Genomic DNA, 15,271 nt, shown 5'->3' on the forward strand with positions numbered 1-15,271 from the left:
TAGAACTATTTAATAGATTAATTTAAATCTAATAACTGCCTATTGACTCCTTATTAACTGTACGTTCCCTAGGGCTAGATTTCTACTATAAATGCTAAATTCTAAGAACAGTAATCCCCTGATTCTGGTCTAGATACCCTCTACTTATTAATTAAGTGATTAATTTATTTGGTTTAATTAGTTTAACAATGTTTTAGTTTCAAATTCAGTGTAGAATCTCTACCAGCCAGTCAGATAACAAATTTACCATGACGCCACTTTTAATTTTTTTTTTAGAAGACCCGAGGTAAGGTTTTTATACTCACCTCTCTGGAACTCCGCCCTCCAACTCTGTTCCCTGGAACTAGGCCACAAATCCCCGAGGTAAGGTTTTTATACTCACCTCTCTGGAACTCTGCCCTCCGACTCTGTTCCCTGGAACTAGGCCACAAATCCACGAGGTAAGGTGTTTATACTCACCTCTCTGGAACTCCGCCCTCCAACTCTGCTCCCTGAAACTAGGCCGTGAATCCCTGAGGTAAGGTGTTTATACTTACCTCTCTGGAACTCCGCCCTCCGAATCTGCTCCATGGAACTAGGCCGTGAATCCCCGAGGTAAGGTTTTTATACTCACCTCTCTGGAACTCCGCCCTCCGACTCTGCTCCCTGGAACTAGGCCGTGAATCCCCGAGGTAGAAACATACATAGAAAATAGGAGCAAGGGTAGGCCATTCGGCCCTTCAAGCCTGCTCCGCCATTCATTAAGATCATGGCTGATCATTCAACTCAATAACCTGCTCCCGCTTTCTCCCCATATCCTTTGATCCCTTTCGCCCCAAGAGCTATATCTAATCCTTCTTGAAAACATACAATGTTTTGTCCTCAACTACTTTTTGTGGTAGTGAATTCCACAGGCTCACTTCTCTCGGGGTAAAGAAATTTCTCCTCATCTCTGTCCTAAATGGTCCACCCCCTACCTTCAGACTGTGACCCCTGGTTCTGGACTCTCCCACCATTGGGAACATCCTTCCTGCATCTACCCTGTCTAGTCCTTTTAGAATTTTATAGGTTTCTATGAGATCCACCCTCATTCTTCTGAACTCCAGCGAATATAATCCTAACCGACTTAATCTCTCCTCATATGTCAGTTCTGCCATCCCAAGAGTCAGTCTGGTAAACCTTCGCTGCACTCCCTCTATAGCAAGAACATCCTTCCTCAGATAAGGAGACCAAAACTGCACACAATATTCCAGGAGTGGTCTCACCAAGGCCCTGTATAATTGCAGCAAGACATCCCTGCTCCAGTACTCGAATCCTCTGGCTATGAAGGCCAACATACCATTTGCCTTCTTTACCACCTGCTGCACCTGCATGCTTACCTTCAGCAACTGGTGTACGAGGACACCCAGGTCTCGTTGCACACTCCCCTCTCTCAATTTATAGCCATTCAGATAATAATCTACCTTCCTGTTTTTGCTACCGAAGTGGATAACCTCACATTTATCCACATTATACTGCATCTGCCATGCATTTGCCCACTCACTCAGCTTGTCCAAATCACACTGAAGCATCTCTGCATCCTCCTCACAGCTCGCCCTCCCACCCAGCTTTGTGTCATCTGCAAATTTGGAGATATTACATTTAGTTCCCTCATCTAAATCATTATTATATATTGTGAATAACTGGGGTCCCAGCACCGATTCCTGCGGTACCCCGCTAGTCACTGCCTGCCTTTTGGAAAAAGACCTGTTTATTCCTACTCTTTGTTTCCTGTCTGCCAACCAATTTTCTATCCATCTCAATACACTACCCCCAATCCCATGCGCTTTAATTTTACACGCTAATCTCTTATGTGGGACTTTATTGAAAGCCTTCTGAAAGTTCAAATGAACCACATCCACTGGCTTCCCCTCATTAACTCTACTAGTTACATCCTTGAAAAATTCCAGTAAATTTGTCAAGCTTGATTTCCCTTTTGTAAATCCATGCTGACTCTCTCTGATTCTGCCACTGTTTTCCAAGTACTCAGCTATGAAATTTTTTATAATGGACTCTGGAATTTCCCCCACTACCGACGTCAGGCTGACTGGTCTATAATTCCCTGTTTTCTCTCTACCTCCCTTTTTAAATAGTGGGCTTACATTACCTACCCTCCAATCTGTAGGAACTGTTCCAGAGTCTATAGAATCTCGGAAGATGACCACCAATGCATCCACTATTTCTAGGGTCACTTCCTTAAGTACCCTAGGATGTAGATTATCAGGCCCTGGGGATTTATCGGCCTTCAATCCCATCAATTTCCTCAACACCACTTCCTCATTAATACTGATTTTGTTCAGCTCCTCCCTCTCACTAAACCCTGTGTTCCCCAACATTTCTGGGATGTTATTTGTGTCCTCCTTTGTGAAGACAGAACCAAAGTAACTCTAACTCTGTCTCTTATTCTAAGTGGGGCACCTCCTTAATTACTATTTGTTGCGTTATACAGCGTAACGCTTTGTTCAGATCTGACCGATATTAGTGGAGACAACTGATTATAAATGTTGCTTTATTACATTTACACAACTACAAGCAATAACCTCATGTCCTTCTGCCCATCAGGGACCTTGTGGCGACGGCTGATCGAGAGATATCCTCATGTTTCTTGGCACCGGTCGCGAACCCAGTCCATAGGTGAAGTCCGAATTCGACCGGAAGCTCCCAGCCTTTATAGTATGGTGTAAATAAAGGACTTCTCTTGTTTGCTACATTCTTTCTTGAGTTAGTCATGGTTATATGGTGCTTGCAAGCATTAGACAGATTATACTATATTAACCCATGAGTATCATTCTGAGACCGTGGCAATCTGCAGATTCCCACATTCCACCCCTTAATACTCAGGGGTTATCAAGCAAACGAGTATACGCACAAATTAATTGCTCAATAGCCATTACCTTATGATATAATGTATATAATTTACATAGCATTATCAATAAAACCAAAAATGCAATACAGAGTATGATTAGTAAAATCACAATTGGATGCATAATTAAGATAAGGATCATAGAGGCTTTGGGAGACCATCCGCTGAAAATGTCCCACCAATGATGGATGGTCAAGGTAAGTAATTCGTCCGTAATATGAACTAATCCCTGATTCGTGTATTATTTACAGGTAACTTCCTCCATTTACATGTTCCTCCCGAAACTCACATGGTATATGGCTCAAACATGGGGGTGTGATAAGGACATACCAATCCTTCAGGCCAACACTCACAATCCTCCCCAACATGGGTCTTATTATATTCATCCAACCATGTTCCATATAATAAAGAGAGCCAAAACCTAGCTCCAAATAAATGTGGTAATGTAATAAATTTACACCATATATCTTTACGAGTTCCATTTAGAATTGTAAATGTTACACTGCATGCAGTATCATTACATTCCGTTCATTTCAGATCTGGGTTTATAGTCAAATTAGTATTAGTCAAATTTAACAGCTTCATCCATGCATTATAATGTCCGCTTTATAGAGTAAGTTTCAATTCATGCCGTTGGGCTATCTCATACAATTCCATCAAATTGCAATGTGTTAGAACAAAAATAAGGTCCCATGTCCATCCATCAGAGGTATAACAGAAGTAACCACGTTGCCTTCACCTGTAATGACATAATGTAATAACTGCTCTTATTTACCGTTTCACTCTCTTTTCCTCCGTTTATCAGTATTTAAAAAGATTGGTATATCTTCACTCTCAAGTAACACCCAATAGGAATTACCTTTCCCATGTGCCAACGCTTCTCCTTGTACCAACACTTCTCCTTGTACCAGTTTCTTATTAGGGTAATGCACCCATACTTTTCCACCTTTACATACATTTTGTTCAGTGGACTTTAGTTGTTGGCGAGGGACTCGGTTCCGTCCCATCATCCATTCAATAGGAGTACCCCCAGGCCTAGGCTGATCATTAAGATTGTATTCTGCTTAAGCTAATACTTTCAACCATCCCTTTAGAGTGTGGTCGGGGGTTAGCAATTTGATATGTTGCTTCAATAGCCCATTCATTCATTCAAATAATCCTGAGGCCTGTGGATAATGTGGTATATGATTCACCCACAAAATCCCATTGTCCATTGCCCATTGCCCGACTTCTTGTCCAGCAAAGTGTGAGCCATTATCTGATTGTATCTCATTGGGGACACTGTATATCTGCACAAGATAATCTAACCCTTTTATTGTTGCAGCTTGGTTTGCTTTCACAGTGGGATGGGTGACCATATAACCTGAGTACGTATCTACCATTGTAAGTACATACTGATATCGTTGCTAAAGGGGTAAGGGCCCTATATAATCAATTTACCAGATTAGCTCTTGTCCCACCCCCCTTTTTATCTGTCCTAAGGGTTTCTTCTGTAATGTGAATTGTTTCACATTCTGGCATGTTGGGGATTCAGCAACTACCATTCGTGCGGTATCATGTGTAACTGGGATTCCTTGGTCAGGTGCCTATTGTCGGTTTCCTGCCACCCCTAGATGTCTGGATTTCTGATGAGCTCATTGTGCAAACTGCTTAACTTCCACTTCTTCAACTTCAGTTACTCAAACTCTTGTCATCTCATCAACATTTGCATTGTTCATGGTGGATGTGGTAGTTTTCATGTGGGCGTCCACATGATTTACATACAACTGTCTCTTATCAGCTTCTTCCCATATCTGAGCCCACAATCTTTTCCCCAAAGGGATTTTCCATGTATCGCTCACTGATTATCCTTCCACTTTGGCATCCAGACTGAAATTCCATTGGTTACTGCTCACGAGTTTCTGTAAATATTTACTGCCGGTCCCTCCTTTATCCTCTTTATCTTGGCAGCTGCAGCAGCAATTTTCTCATGCATCTCAGCCATCAGTTTTCACATTTGCAGCAAGGCTCACTCTGCATTCAGAATGTCCTCCTGATGTGGCACTCCACCTTTGGAATCCTTGCCGTTGTTAAGATCATTAATAGATGCTGCACATTGATCACAAATATCCTGCAATTGTTGGTGCCACTGCATGGTGCTTGAATCTAACTTCATCTGCAGTCCTTCTTTATGACTGGTTTTCTCTTGTGGAACAGGCTTTACTATTTCAGCTTTGACTCCCTGCTTTTTCTGAAGTGCTTTCTCCTCCTCCTCCTTTATCCTCTTTTTCTCATATGTTGCACCAATGTAGCCAAAGCTTCCCCGACTATCTCTTCAGTTGGTCCTCGGATATCATCAATATAGTGGGTGATGCTAATTCCCGGGGAGAGTTTACAACTTTCCAAATCACAAGCTATCAACCCATGACACAGAGTTGGACGATGTAGATAACCCTGGGGCAGTCTCTAAAAAGTATATTGCCTACCATCCCATGTGAAAGCAAACTGATTCTGGGATTCTTCATCCAAGCAAATGGAGAAGAATGCATTGGCCAAATCAATCACAGCATACCATTCATCCATACCTTGCTTTGGTGGCTCTCCCTGATTGCCTTTATCGTGTGACTTATCTGGTTTCTCTAGGTCAGACACAGCTTCCCGCACCAGAGGCGCACTTGGCTTCCTTTTACCTCCACACTGTTTCTTCCATAATGCATACATGGTCCCAGTCGGGATACCATCTATTTCTTCTTTAGGTACCCCTGACTTCAAGAGAGCTGTAAACATCGCTCGCCTGGTAATCTTCTTCCTAACACCACCATTCCCATTTTTATCTCCCCTCAGTTTCCTGTCTCCACAATTTGTGACTCTGGCTCGCCCTTCTTCGACACCCCTTAACTGTCCTAACAACATTACCACAGTTCCCACTGGTTGTCCTTGTGCTGGACCTAACAAAGCCAACAAAGCGCCTTTTAAATGTGGAGGACCATGTCACATTAATCAATTTCGCATACCAGCTGTAAATGGCTCATGACCTGGTCTCTGAAAGTTTGCGGTATAAATCCCTATTTGGGCTGCCATCTCTCGTAGTTACCCGCCTCTGTCACATCAGTCCAGGGTGCCTGCCTTAGCCTGTGAAGCTGCCTGCACAGTTCCTGGATAAATTGCTTCACTCTCTCTCTCTCTGTCTGTCTCCCTTCCCCATACCATTTTACACATGCAATAGCTACCAGCTTATCTTGTTCAGGTTGTCTGGAGACACTTACAGTCCAATAACATATTCTCATAGCAGTTTTAAAACAGAAATCAGGCATTGACATGTTTTGTTTCCTTATCTTCTTCTTCAAACAACATTTTATTGTCTCAAAAGTAACCCACCATTTTTATTAGAATTACCCCAGATTCATTGGCCAGGGTTTTCCCCTCGGCAATTTGGGGGCAGGGCCCGCTTGCCGAGGGGAAAATGACGCAGGATGATGTTGGAAGGAATCCCTGACGTCATCCCAGGCCATTTAAATTTTTAGGAAGGCGGGCGGACAGCGAAATCAGCTGTCCACCCGCTGACCTGTCAGTGGCCAATTAAGGCCATTGACAGGCTAGTTAAGATAATTAAAGATCTGCCCGTCCAACCTTAAGGCTGGTGGGCAGGCCAGGAGCCCCAGCGGGCTCCAGATTATTCATGAAACTTCATCCACTGGTGGGATGAAGTTTCATGTCCGTTTTTTAAAAATGTAATAAATTTTAACTGTTTATTATTAACATGTCCCATCTCATGTGACATTGTCACACGAAGGGGACATGTTAATAATTTTAATATTTTTCTATTTTTAGACTTTACTTACCTTTCACGAATCTCCCTGAGGCAGGACTTTGCCTCAGGGAGCAGTGCGCTCTTTCGTGCGCATGCGTGAAAGAGCACACTTTGACAGATGGGGATTCCCTCCACCCCCCGCCCAGGAAGTGCATAGAGCTTCCCGTCGGGCAGGCCGCTGGGAGGGCCTTAATTGGCCCGCCCACTCAAAATGGCGGCAGGCCCCATTTCGGTGGCGGGGGTCAGATGTTCACCCGCCGCCGAGCCAGTGGGGCCCGCACACCATCCGAGGGCAAAATTCTGCCCATTAACTCGGCCAAAATTGGATTTCTGCCAAACGTTGTCAAGGTCTTGAGCTTAGCTTCATATTTTGGGAACAGGCTTACAAATACAAAAGCTTGCAGCATTTGAATTAGTGCCAATTGTTGCCAAAAACCCTATAAAATGAAAATTCCCTTTTGAGAACTTTATCAGGAACCAAACTGCAATTTTTAAACTTTGTAAGAACCGTAATTTACACTATCAAAATTAAAACTACTTCTTTCTCATGTGTATTGACCTGTATCCATATTAAAGGTCCCATATGTTTATCGACACATTCTTCATTTTAGATAGCATCCTAGTTAATCAAAAGTAACCTTCTAAATTACACTGCACTTTACACCTCAAGGTTATCCCAACTTCAAATCACAGTGCTGTTGGGATGCAGATATTCTTCTTTGTTGTACAGTGGCCAGTCGTACAGCCACTCGAGTTTGCTGATCCTCAGCCTTGGCAGCTCACTCCTGAAGAGCCTGCGCTACTTCAGTGAGAGCAACATTCTGCTCCTGCAATTGGGTTATCTTTTCCTTACTCTCCTGTAACTCTTTCACCTGTCTTTCATTTTCCCATGTAAGATATCGCACTGCAGTAAGCAGAATCCACCCCATTTGACTGGAGCCTTTCCACTTGGGGAAGCCCGCTTCCTCCAAACAGCCCTTAATAGCGTAAGGTCATTGATTTGCACTATTCTCTATCTCCTTGTCCCAACTTTTGGGTGGTCCCACTTTAGCTAACACATTCGCTACTCCCCCAAAATGATCTGAGGCAGTCCATCCTGGCACCTGACATATTCTATCACCTTCAGGGACATTAGAATCTGACTTTTTCTTCCACATATCACTCAGATCCTGCCGACTACGCCAAATGTTACGTTATACAGTATAACGCTTTGTTTGGATCTGACTGATATTAGTGGAATCAAGGGAGACAACTGATTATAAATGTTACTTTATTAAATTTACACAACTACAAGCAATAACCTCATGTCCTTCTGCCCATCGGAGACCTCGTGGCAACAGCTGATCGAGAGATATCCTCATGTTCCTTGGCACCGGTCGCGAACCCAGTCCATAGGTGAAGTCCGAATTCGACCGGAAGCTCCCAGCCTTCATAGTATGGTGTAAACAAAGGACTTATCTTGTTTGTTACATTCTTTCTCAAGTTAGTCATGGTCATTTGGTGCTTGAAAGCATTAGACAGATTATACTATATTAACCCATGAGTATCATTCTGAGACTGTGGCAATCCGCACCATTGTATCTCTTTCAGGAGCTCTGGAGAAACTTTATAGTCCAATAATATGTTTTTGTAATATCTTTAAAACAGAAATTAATTACTCCCACTTGATTTCAGGCATTTTGCCTGTTTGTTCTTTCACTTAGACAACAATTTATTTTCTCAAAAGTAACCCGCTGGATCAGGCTTGTCCAAGGGCCGGCCTGCGAGGCAGATGTGGCAGGGCCCTGAGACAGCATGTGGGGGGAGGGAGGTCTCTTCACGGCCTGACAGACAGGCATCATGCCTGGCCTGGGATGGACCATGGAATGACACTGTCTCTTTGTGGCAGGCAAAAACAAGGGCAGATTTCCAATCCTCTGAGGCTGTTTCCTTTTCTTCCCAAAAATTTTAAAATGGGACCCTCACAAGCAAAAAGGTTGGACAAGCACTAGATTGGACCTGACTTATTTTATATTAGAATTATCCCAAATTCAAATAGCAGCGTTGTTGGGCTGACAGGTTTTGTTAGTGTTCAATTTATTTCTTCCAAAGACCAACTTTGAAAAAATATTTTTGATACCGAGAAACGATCCAGACTGTTTGTCCATTAGCTTTTTTTTTGGGAAAAATTAGAATTTCTTTATTCCCTTAAATGTCGGGTAAATTTCCCATTGAATGCTTGAAATAGTAACGCATGTCCAGTTATTTATCAATTCCAATTTCAGAAACGATTATACTCAGGCTTGGGGGTTTTAAATGGTGGGTTTGCATCAGAGACAAAAGCGTTTGCCATCAGTTTAGAGGTGATTTCCATGTCTCCCATAGTCAAACACTTTGCCTTGAAAGATAACAAATGGTAACAAAAGGCCTGAATGGTTAAGGTCCAGTTTCTGAAAGGTAAAGTTTTTTTTGCTGTGCTTTAATTCTCAAAACTGCTGGGTTCACTTGGAGTTGAAAACCATCATCGCCTGTTTAAAAAAAACGCAAACAATCCATTGTGGCTCTGGCCAAGAGCCCAAGAGGTAAATATGTCCAATCATATCTGTAAATTTAGAAACTTAAAATCTAATAATGCCCAGTATACATCAGTAATCCAAAGATTGTGGGAAGAATTTAAAAAAAACAGCTGTCAGCAGAAATTAAATCCACATACACAAACACACACATAGCCTTCTTTACAGAATAACACAATATTCCCCAAAATATTAAAAAATTAAATCCATTCTCACATCGCTGATGTCCATCAGGAAGGGAAATCTGGAGCACCTTGCCCAGTCTGGCCTAGGTGTGACTCCAGACCTACCACAATGTGGTTGACTCTTAACTAATCTCTGAAATGGCCTAGCAAGGACGATGAGGATGGGCAACAAATGCTGGCCTTTCCAGTAACGTCCACATCCCATGAAATAATAAAAATAAAGGATTGGTTCCTTATCCTGAGGCTGTGCCCCTGTGTTCTAGATTCCCCAGCCAGGGGATGTGTCAGAATCTACCATTGCAAGCTCCTTCATAATCTGGTATTTTTCAATGAGATTACTCTCATCCAGAGAATATTGACCCAATTTGCTCAGCCTCTCATTGTGGGTCAACCCTCTCATTCCAGAGGCCAAATTAGTGAACGTTCCCTGTACTGCCTTCAATGCAAGTATATCCTTCCTTAAATATTGAGACCAAAATTGCACACAGATGTGGTCTCATCAAAGTCCTGTATAATTGTAGCACGATTTCTTTATTTTTGTACTCCAATCCCCTTGCAATAACGGCCAATTGCCACTTGTTCCCCAATTGCTTGCTGTACCTGCATGGCAGCTTTTTATGCTCTTTGTACAAGTACACCAAAGCCCTGCTGAACATCAACATTTACAAGTTTGATGTTTTTAAAAAAACATTCTGTTTTTTTCTTTCTTACGACCAAAGTGAATAACCTCACACTTCCCCACATTACACTCCATCTGCCATATTGTTGCCATTTATTTGACCTGTCTATATCGCTTTACAGCCTCTTTGTGTCCTCCTCACAGCTAGCTTTGTATTGTCAGTAAACTTAGATACATTACTCTCTGTCTTTTCGTTTAAGTTATTAATATAGATAGTAAATAGTTGAGGCTCCAGCGCTGATGCTTGGGGCATTCACTACTCACAGCCTGCCAAATTGAAAATGTCCCATTTATCTTATTCTCTCTTCTTTCTGTCTCCACATACTACATTTACTGGCTCCCCATTATCTATCCTACCAGCTACATCCTCAAAAAACTAATAAATTTGTCAAACAGATTTCTTTTCGTAAAACCATGTGGACTTGTTCTAATCGTCGTGTGCTTTCTAAGTGCATTGTTAAGTCTTCCTTAATAATAGGTTCCAGTAGTTTCCTGATGACTGATAACAGGCTAATTTGCCTATGGCTCCCTGTTTTCTCTTTCCCCCCTTTCTTGAATAGCAGTGTTACATTTCCTAACTTTTAATCTGCTGGGATCATTCCAGGATCTAGAGAACTTTGGAAAATCGTGGACAGCGCATCCACTATCTCTGCAGCTATCTCTTTCAGAACTCAAGGATATAAGCCATCACACCCTGGGGATTTGTCAGATTTTAGTCCCTTGAGTTTCTGAAGTACTTTTTCTCTGCTGATATTAATTACCTTAACTTCCCCACTTTTATTAGCTCTATTTCTGGTATGTAACTTGTGTCTTCTATTGTGAAAAAAGACACAAAATATTTGTTCAATATCTGCTATGTTCTTGTTCCCCATGATAATTACTCCTGTCCTGCTTCTAAAGGAGCAACATTTATTTTAGCTACTCTCTTCCTTTTTATATACTTGTAAAAACTCTTATAATCTGTTTTTATTTTACTGTCTAGTTTACTCTCGTATTCTTTTTCTCCATTTTTATCAACTTATTGGTGGCCCTTTGCTGTTTCTAAAAGACTCCCAATCCTCAGACTTACTACTATTCTTTGCAACATTATAAGACTCCTTTTTTAATCTAATACTATCCTTCACCTCCTTAGTAAGCCACAGATGGATCTTTCCCACTGAGTTGATGCTTTTCACTGTTTATTTACTGCCATACCTTTTAGTCTACCCAATCAACCTTAAACCAACTCTTCTCTCATACCCCTGCAATTGACTTTGTTTAAGTTTAGGATTATTGTTTGTGATTGGTGTATGTTGTTTCCAAACTTAATGTGGAATTCAATTTTATTATGATCACTATTTCCCAGAGGATCTTTTACTATGACATTACATTGTGCCCCATTGCACAATACTAGATCTAAAATAGCATTATCCCTAGTTGGTTCCACAACATATTGCTCCAGGAAACTGTCACAAAAGCATTCTACAACCATTCTAGGTTCTTCCAGACTACCTTTGCCAATTTGATTGGACCAGCCTGATGAAGATTAAAGTTCCCCCTAACTATTACATTGCCTTTGTTACAGGCTCCATTAATTTCTTGTTTAATGTTCTGCCCAATGGTATAACTGTTATCAGGAAGCCTATAAACTGCACCCATCAGTGTTTTCTGACCATTGCTATTCCTAATCTCCACCCATACTGAAGGGAGATTTAGAAATCCAAAGATAAAAGTTAAGGCAATAGAAAAGTATATTGGTGTGGGAAAAGAAAAGCTAAATGGGACAGGAAGATGCAACTATTCCTAATTTCTACCCATTCTGATTCTATTTCTTGATTTTCTAAACCAAGATCCTTTGTCACTAATGCACTTATGATAACCTTTATTATCAGGACTACTCCTTTTATATTCTGCCTGTCTTTTTGAAATGTTGTGCACCCTGGAATTTTTTTTCCCCAATCTTGGTCACCTTGAAACCATGTCTCTGTGATAACGATTAGATCTAAGCCATTTATCTCTATTTGTGCCATTCGTTCATCTGTCTTATTGCAATGCTCCACGCATTCAAATAAAGTGACTCAATTTTTTAAAAACTATTTTTCCTTGCATTTTTCCCTACTCTCTGATGCACTATTATCATTAAACTCTCTGTCCCTTCCTTAACCACTCAGCGTCTTTATCCAAATTGGTATACTTTTCTATTGCCTCAACTTTCATCTTTGGATTCTAAATTACCCTTCACCTGAACCCTATGCCCCCTCTGTTAGTTTAAAGCCATTTTTTTCAACTCTGCCTATATCTGCTGGTGCATTCTTATGTTTGTACACTCTGTCCCTTTTTGTCACACTCTGGTTACCATTACCCTTATTGCTACCCTACACTATTGCCTTCTCTTTCCTCTCTAACTTTCCAAATCTCTCTCATTTGAACCCTCCCCCAACAATTTAGCATAAAGCCCTTTCTACAGCCCTAGTAAGACCTGTGAGGACACTGGTCCCAGCACAGTTCAGATGTAGGCTGTCACAATGGTACACCTTCCTTTTTCCCCAGTATTGGTTCCAGTGGCCCATGCATTGAAATCCATTTCTCCCATAGCAATCTTTGAGCCATGCATTCAACTCTCTAATCTTATTTCCCCTATGCTAATTTGCTCGTGGCTCAGGTAGTAATCCAGAGATTATTACTTTTGTGGTTCAGCTTTTTAATTTAGTCCTTAGCTGGTCATGCTCCCTCAGCTGAACCTTTCCTTAGTGCTTTCTTTGTTGTTGGTACCTACGTGTGCCACGACAACTGAATCCTTCCCCTCCCACTCTAAGTTCATCTCCAAACTGGAGGAGATGCCTTTCACCCTGTACCAGGCAGGCAATACAGCTCTCAGGACTCACGCTCTCAGCTGCAGAGAACTGTATATATATCCCCCGACTGTCCTCTGCTATAGCGACATTCTTTTTTACTACCCCCCCACTTGAATGGCCCCCTGCACCACAGTGCTGTGGCCAGTTTGCTCATCCACCCTGCAGTCCCTGTTCTCATCCACACAACCTGCAAGAACCTCAAGCTTGTTGGACGACTGCAGGGGCCGAGGCTCCTCCATTGCTACCTTCTGGGTTCCCATGCCTGTCTCACTTACAGTCATACCCACCTATCCTTGACCATGGGCCAAATCGGAAATACCTAGCCTAATGGGTGTGACCCCCTCCTGGAAGGAAGTGCTCAGGCAACTTTCCCCCTCCCTGATGCATGGCAGTGTCTGAAGCTCGGACTCCAGCTCATCTGAGCTGAGGCCCCTCAAGTTACTGCTATACAAAACTTTACTGTATCAAGCCCTTTTTGAAATTTCAGTCCGACACCAGCTCAGTTCTAAGTTGCTATTTGTGTTTATTTTTGTTTCCCGACAAGACTGCACTGAATTGAAGTGTATACGTGTTTTGAATGGGACAGTGGGAATTGGGTTAGTTTATGTAAGGGAACACTTTGTGATAATCGCAATTGGAACATCTCTTCAGTTTTTATATATCCTCCTACTGTTTTGTAGTCTTACCTTGGCAGTTTGATTCAGATCTGCCTTTTTCTTTCTGACTTGGGTCCATGCCCTCAAAGTTGTGTAGACAGTTACAAAAATAATACTTCTAGTGGTTTGTGTTACAGGTAAACATTTGATTTACAAGAATGTTGTCAGGGCTTGAGAATTGCAGCTATGAGGAAAGGTTGGATAGGCTGGAGTTGTTTTCCTTGGAACTGAGGAGGCTGAGGGGTGACCTGATTGAGGTGTACAAGGTTGAGGGGCCTAGATAGAGTAGACAGGGATACCCTGTTTCCCCCCTAACAGAGAAGTCAATTACCAGGGGGCACATATTTAAGGTGATTGGTAGAAGGATTAGAGGGAACATGAGGAAAAACCTCTTCCTCCAGAGGGTGGTGGCTGTTTGGAATTCACTGCCTGGTTTGATGGTGGAGGCAGAAACCCTCAACTCATTTAAAAGGCACCTAGATCTGCACCTGAAGTGCTGTAACCTGCAAGGCTACGGACTGGGTCCTGGAAGGTGGGATTAAAATGGGCAGCTAGTCTTTTTTTCCTTTTTTCTTTTTTGGCCAGTGCAGACACGATGGGCTGAATGGCCTCTCTCTGTGCTGTAACTTTTCTATGGTTCTATGGTTAATTTAAGTGTGTGAAAGCATTCGAGTGGGTACAGGAAACATTCATGGGGTGGAGGATAGATTGCAAAAACAGGGGCTGTTCTCCCTGAGATGAGATTAAGAGATTCCATAGAGGTATTCAAAATCATGAGGGGTCTAGGCAGAGTGGATGGGGAGAAAATGTTTCCATTGGCGGAAGCATTGACAGCCAGGGGACATTGATTGAAGGTGATTTACAAAAGAAATGGCAACACGAGGAAAAATCTTTTTTGTGCAGTGAGTGGTTAAGTTCTGGAATGCACTGCCTGAGGGTGTGGTAGAGGCAGATTCAAATTGTGGCTTTCAAAAGAGGATTGGACAATTATCTGGTCAGAAACATGGACACAATGGGCTGAATGGCCTCCTTCTGAACTAGAATCATTTTATGATATGTGGTCTCTCCCACCAGGCTTCTGTACCATTCAACTTTGTGGAAGATGTCCTTTCACTCCATACATGCAACCCTTCATTCTCAAGATTCTGGTGTGAATTGCATTATTAAAGTGGATAATTCTTACGCTAAGTCAATTTCTCTGCTCAAACAATGATAAAGCAGTTGTTTAAAAGGCTGCTCAACCCTTCAAATTGCCTTTGAGTTGCTTAACTAGTGCAATCATTCCATTGACAAGCCCACTGTGAGGGCAGGAGTTTGCATAAATGACAACCTCTTCATAGATGGAAACTTCAGGGTAAGGTTTCTCTTGATAAAAACTTCAGAAAACACCCCTAACAACCAGAGTAACCCATAGGCAATATAGCTATTAGGTCAATTATCTCCACAAATAAGTTCAATAAGTTTGCCAGATGTTATCTTCCTCTGTTAAACTATGCTAACTCCCTCTTATTTTTCCACATTTCTCTGGAAGCTTCATTATTCTCTTCAGGGTACCCTCTAAACTGAATCTTTTTCTGAACCACTATAAAAAGCAAAAAATTTATTATCGACCAGCCTGGTGTAAATCAGTGAAAGGAAATGGTTTGTTTATTGCTTGAGAACACACTGTCGTATCATGCTTTAATTTTCTAAGC

The 15,271-nt window shown here is 41.9% G+C and overlaps 1 long non-coding RNA gene across 1 annotated transcript; it reads left to right on the forward strand.

Moving 5' to 3' along the window:
* Positions 1-471: 471 nt before the first annotated feature.
* Positions 472-14,751, forward strand: LOC144679658 (uncharacterized). The gene is made up of 3 exons (XR_013576395.1): positions 472-517; positions 4,206-4,264; positions 14,652-14,751. It is a non-coding gene; the product is annotated as an uncharacterized LOC144679658 (long non-coding RNA).
* The last annotated feature ends 520 nt before the right edge of the window (positions 14,752-15,271 follow it).

Source organism: Cetorhinus maximus, chromosome 1, assembly GCF_964194155.1.
Source record: "Cetorhinus maximus chromosome 1, sCetMax3.hap1.1, whole genome shotgun sequence".
In the NCBI taxonomy this organism is placed as follows: domain Eukaryota; kingdom Metazoa; phylum Chordata; class Chondrichthyes; order Lamniformes; family Cetorhinidae; genus Cetorhinus; species Cetorhinus maximus.